The following is a 6,575-nucleotide window of genomic DNA, read 5'->3' as shown; positions in this document are numbered from 1 at the left end:
CACCTGGAATCACTCTGGGAGTTCTTGTTTTGTCCTCAAGGCACATTTCATGCAGCACTGGTCAGCACACAGAGAGGGAGGGAGGGAGGGAGGTATATATATATACATATATATATATATATATATATATATATATATATAGAGAGAGAGAGAGAGAGAGAGAGAGAGAGAGAGAGAGAGAGAGCAGATCTGGCATTATAAATTTGTTACCAAAATGGCAGCAAACCAGTCATAGTACATTATAGGCCCTGTGTCATTTCATAGTGCAGTGCTATGGTAGTTAATATTTCTGACTATGACTATTACAGCGTTCCATTGGTGGAATGCTGTGCATTATGGGAGTACACAACAACAAAAGTGTTACAATATTTGGTAACACTTTACTTAAAGCCCATTATAAGCGCATTCATAACTAATTATAGTGCATTATAATTACTTACAACACATTACAACTACATCCATGATGTTTCATGATGCTTAATGTTAACAGTTATGAATAACCATGATTCTAGCTTATGAGTGATTGTACGATTCGACTGCGCTTTTAAGTCTATGGATTTTATTTGACAATTCCACTGACTATTAACTGCATCCAATGATGTTTTGGACATTAGCACACATTTATCTTTCATATAATACAGAAAGTGTAGACATGGCATTATTTCCCACAGCAAGAATGAATATTTAATACTGGTTTTGGGCGTTTTCATGCCGTCCTGTTTTCCAAATGTCAGATTCAGTCTTCATATTAGCATGTAAAGAAACTTGATTTGCCCAAGATGAGTGCAAATGTTGATTTACAGTAATCATCACAATATGACAAAACTGTCAGAAAGTGTCACGGTCTGAAACCCCCTCCATAAATCAGTAATGGTTTGGTCTTAGGCCATACCAGAAATGTTCTAAGCTATGAGATAGGCGTCTGTCATTGGCTCCCATTATAGCCCCGTTGGCGCACGCAGCCAAGTAAAAGATGAATGGGAGCCTATTGGGCTAAATGGCTCAGCAGGGATTTGTGACGATTCTGTTCTCTGGTTTGTAAAGATGTGTGCACATTCTGTACCTTATCATGGAAGTTGTATTAGAAGTGAAGTTAAAGGTTCCTGACATGGCTTTGTTCTCCCAAAGACGTGTTAGTTTTGTCCTGCAACACGCTAGCATTCGGCTAATACCTGCTGGCTGAGGAATCTCTGCGACTATTCACGACCAGAGCTGACGAGAGACGTACTCTGACTGATCCTCCTAGCAGAGACATCTACGGTCACACACCTCAACCCCCACCACCGTCCAACATGTTAATTGAAGGTGCCCAAATTCTTAAGGATGAGCGCAGTCATTTCCTTTACCCCATGTACACATGCTGCTTTTCCACCACCTTAAATGCAATAAATAACAGGTGTCCACAACAATCCTAACATAACTTTAAACACATCGACATCTGAAGTCAGACTTAAAACTACAAAACAAATGGCGTAGTGCCGTAAAGTCGATTGTCACGTGTTATGTCATTGCTATAGTTGAAATAAGGGTCATTTTCACGAATCTAACACTTGACAAGATGCAAACGTGTCGGCAAATGCTTTCACTTACTCATATCTATCGAACGCGACTTCATTGTTTCCAGGGAAAAAATCACACGGGCAGATAGTTCTAAGAGAAGCGTACAGCCCCATTGGCACCCATTCATTATTTACTTGGCTGCGATAACATAGCTGCAGTGCCACTCCTGGCCACACCAGCTAGTGGTCGTTCTTGTACAAGATTCCATTTTCTTTGGCCATACGAATAACATCATGTGATGTCATAACCTCTTTGGCAGGATATGGGAAGACTTTTTGGTAAATTTTGAGCTCCATCCTTCCATAATTTAATCCATTCTTTTTCATGTTCTCATAGCGGGAAAATTGCCTGTCAACTGTGTTATCAACATATTCATAAGAATCTGAATTAGAAATCACATGTAGAAAAACAGATAAATCATAGAAATACATGAATTGATTAAGGTGTTGTGTTGGAACTTCTCAGGTCCTCAGTTAGCACAATACCATAAAAATGACTGAAATGTCAAGCCGTGTTACCGTCAATGGTGTTACGCATCAGCTATGACAGTTAAGGAGGAGTATGTTTTTGCCAATTTATCTCCATATTGACAGACAAACAAACAAAATAATTTGTGTTGTAGGGAGATGGGTTTGTCTGCTCTGTTTTTTCTCCTAAAAAAGTGCCGACTTGTTCCCCTGCACTGTTGACCGTAACACAGTTGAGTAACACGGTTGACTGTTTTGAAAGTGTTTTTGAGCTATCGATCCCTTATGTGTTGGAAAAATCCTGAACAGACACTAGGGATTATCTCTGGAGAAGGAAGTCTTGTGTAAGGAGAGTGACTAAATTCAAATCAGACGTTACAGGGATTTATAATGAAAAATGTGTCAGTCTGTATCACAGTGAATCATAAAATCCCATCCCAATCACATTTTCTATATCAGTTGCACAGATTAATGACAACATTATTGTTAAGGGACATAAGCACTTTCAATCGTATGTTGTTTCAACTCTGTAGTATTTTTATATATGTTTCAAATGACATAGTATTTGTTCATAACACTGTTGACAAAATAATCAAGCAAATGTTCGCTTTCATTAGAGTATCTATCAAATGATTTAAGATTAAGCTTGGCAATTTGTTTGTTTGGAAAGTTAAATATATAAACTATGTAAACATCTAGGTCATTTAGTTGGAAAAAAAAGTACTGATAGTTGACATTTTGCTTTTGCCAAATGCGCAGTCGAATCGTAGAATCACTCTTATCATGCTTTATAAATCAAAGGGTGTTATGAGTGCTCATGACTGGATATAAACTACAGGTTGCCTGATGTGGCTTACAGTACATTATGATGCCTTATAGATGCGCATTATACAGTGCATTATAAATGCATTCATATGAACTTCACTTTACTTAGAGCACACATTGACGACTTATAATCTCACGTAGAACATTATCATCTTATGAGTCCTTATGAAAGTTTATCATCCAGGTCTGTGCATAGAGGGGTTTAAGTACTCTTATTATATGGTTGTGACGTCATCGGTCGAATGCTCCATTCATTTCAACGGGGCTCCCCAACGTTCGCACGTCTGTTATTTTTCGCTAACGGACGGGTTGGTCTATAACAGACCGCTGTCAATGGCAACAAGACTTTTCACTGCTAAAGCGACTTTTCAACAAGACTCTAATCAGCTGCTGTGATAGACAACACCTGTTGTCCTGGCTACCTAGCTGTTGCCTAGCGGTGTTCCACAACGGCACTGTTTTGTTTTGCGCAGCAACAATCTTAACATTAAATAGGCCTAAAGAAATGCCCCCGCCACGTGTGAATCATTTAAGTATATCCATATAATAAGCGGGTTAACTTTCGGCGAGTCGGTCGCTTTGTGGAATAGCAGCACTTCAGAGAGAACAAGACCCCTCCGCTCCGCGTCGGGGTCTAAAGATTCTCTCTGTCGTGCTGCTATTCCACGGTAGCGACCTTCTCGCCGAACGTTAACCCTTACATAATGTGCTATAAGCCCCATTAGGCAGCCTGTAGTTTATAACCAGTCATGAGCACTCATACACCCTTGGATTTATAAAGAATTATAATTCATGATTATTCGTAACTGTTCATAAAGCATCATGAAACATCATGGGTGTAGTCATAATACGTTGTAAGTAATTATAATGCGCATTATAATTTGTTATAAATGCATTCATAATGCGCTATAGATATGGGCTTCATAGAAAGGGTTACCCAATATTTGTGTATGTGTGTGTGTGTGTGTTACAATGATGTCCTTAAATGTGCTCTCTGAAACTGTTACGCGCATTACTCATTGATATACATATGTGATGGGAGTGATGCGTTGAAAATCATTGGAGAGACTACCGGTATTTTTTTTATTTTATTTTTTTTAGAAAAAATGTCCATTTAATGAATCTTTTGGCTTTACATGGGGACAACTGAAAAGATGGCCCAGGATCGAAATGACTTGAGAGCACTTGTTCGTGGCCTATGCCCAAAATTGGGCGGTAGGCGTAAGTAAGTAAGTAAGTAATGAATCTTTTATTAGGTGTGGGTTTGATGGAAGACTTAGGATATTTTGGTATTTTCATTATTTCCACACATGCCTGTATTGCCTTTCCTGTGAAATTTACAATCATTAACCAGGTAACCTGATGAGGAAAGATATTTATCGTGAATCAAGCTTCCTTTTTTGCAATTCAAAGAATGGGAGTCATGAGGTGTGTGTGTGTGTGTGTGTGTGTGTGTGTGTGTGTGTGTGTGTGTGTGTGTGTGTGTGTGTGTGTTTGTGTCTAGGTCTATGAAGCAGCTGGATGTGTCGAAATCGGCTCATTCAACTTGCGTTCATCCAATCCTGCCACGCTCCTTCCTGTTTTTACAGTTTCACAATGAGTGTGTGTGTGTGTGTGTGTGTGTGTGTGTGTGTGTGTGTGTGTGTGTGTGTGTGTGTGTGTGTGTGTGTGTGTGTGTGTGTGTGTGTGTGTGCACAAGTATTTGTGTGTGTGTGTTTGTGTTTGTGTGCACGTGTATTTGTGTGTGTGTGTGTGTGTACGTGTACAGTGCCCTCCATAATTATTGGCACCCCTGGTTGAGATGTGTTTTTTAGCTTCCAATTATTTTATTTTTTTTTCTAAATAATATGGGACCTTAATGGAAAAAAAGAGAAAAATCCAACCTTCAATACAAGTGCATTTATTCAGTGGGGAAAAAATCCCACATAAAGAAATAATTATTTGACATCAAATAATGTGTGTCACAATTATTAGCACCCCTGGTGTTAATATTTTGTACAACCCCCTTTTGCCAACAAAACAGCACCTAATCTTCTCCTATAATGTTTCACAAGATGGGAAAAGACAGAAAGAGGGATCTTCAGCCATTCCTCTTTGCAGAATCTCTCTAAATCATCCAGAGACCTGGGTCCTCTCCTCTGTACTCTCCTCTTCAGCTCACCCCACAGGTTCTCAATGGGGTTGAGGTCAGGGGACTGAGATGGCCATGGGAGGAGCTTGATTTTGTGTCTGGTGAACCATTTCTGTGTAGATTTGGCCATATGTTTAGGGTCATTGTCTTGCTGAAAGACCCAGTGACGACCCAGCTTCAGCTTTCGGGCAGAGGGCAACAGATTTTGATTTAAAATGTCCTGGTATTTCAAAGCGTTCATGATGCCATGCACCCTAACAAGGTTCCCAGGGCCTTTGGAAGCGAAACAGCCCCACAGCATCACTGACCCACCCCCATACTTCACAGTGGGTATGAGGTGCTTTTCAGCATGCGCATCTTTCGTGGTACGCCAGACCCACTTAGAGTGTTTGTTGCCAAAAAGCTCAATCTTGGTCTCATCTGACCAAAGCACACGGTCCCAGTTGAAGCCCCAATACCGCTTGGCGAACTCCAGACGCTTGCGTTTATGATTGTGAGTGAGGAAAGGTTTTCTCCGTGCATGCCTCCCAAACAGCTTGTTGGCGTGTAGACAGCGCCTGATGGTTGATTTGGAGACTTTGTGACCCCAGGATGCTACCATTTGGTGTAATTCTGTAACAGTGAGCTTTGGAGATCTTTTGATTTCTCTTACCATCCTCCTCACTGTGCGTGGTGGCAAAATAAACTTGGTTCCTCGTCCAGGCTTGTTTACCACTGTTCCAGTTGTTTTGAACTTCTTAATTATTCCTCTCACAGTGGATATGGGCAGCTGCAGTTGAGTGGCAATCTTCTTGTAGCCTCTGCCTGACCTGTGAAGGTCGACGCACATCTGCCTCACTTGTATGCTGTGTTCCTTTGTCTTTCCCATGTTTAAGAGTGGATAGGAGAAATGGCCTCGGTGTCACGTCATATTTATACCCCAGGGAAACAGGAAGTGATGAATTACTAATTAAATGTTCCTACATACTCTGGTAAACTTTGTAAACTACTGTAGAAATGACAGAAATGCTTCAATTATATTTATTTCCTGGGAATTGTTAAGGGTGCCAATAATTGTGGAACAGGTGATTTAATGAAAAATAATTATTTTTTAGTCAGGGATTTTTTTATTTTCTTACAATTCATTTGAGTTGAAGGCTACATTTTCCTACAATTTTCAGTGTGACAGTATTCTTCTGCAATAAACACTGAATATATTTTAAGGCTTTTAACACATCTCAACCAGGGGTGCCAATAATCATGGAGGGCACTGTATGTGTGTGTGTGCTTTTGTGTGTGTGTGTGTGTGTGTGTGTGTGTGTGTGTGTGTGTGTGTGTACACTCCTGTCTGGGAGGTGGAGCAGGTTCAGGGTCCTACTATCAGCCTGATAGGAATCTGATTGGGAAACACCGGAGCTCTGCCTGGCGGCCTTGTGATCCTTCACCTAGACTACTAGACTAGCCTCCCATATACCTAGCTACAGCTATAGCCAGTGCCGGTTCTACCTATTTTAGGCCCTAGGTGAAATATAGACATGAGGCCCTCTTGAGTTATTTTTGCTGCCATTCACATTGGCATGGCTGACTGTTGGGGGGCCCTACAGTAGGAAGTT

Source organism: Engraulis encrasicolus, chromosome 14 (assembly GCF_034702125.1).
Source record: "Engraulis encrasicolus isolate BLACKSEA-1 chromosome 14, IST_EnEncr_1.0, whole genome shotgun sequence".
In the NCBI taxonomy this organism is placed as follows: Eukaryota; Metazoa; Chordata; class Actinopteri; order Clupeiformes; family Engraulidae; genus Engraulis; species Engraulis encrasicolus.
Note: the sequence above shows the minus strand (reverse complement) of the source record.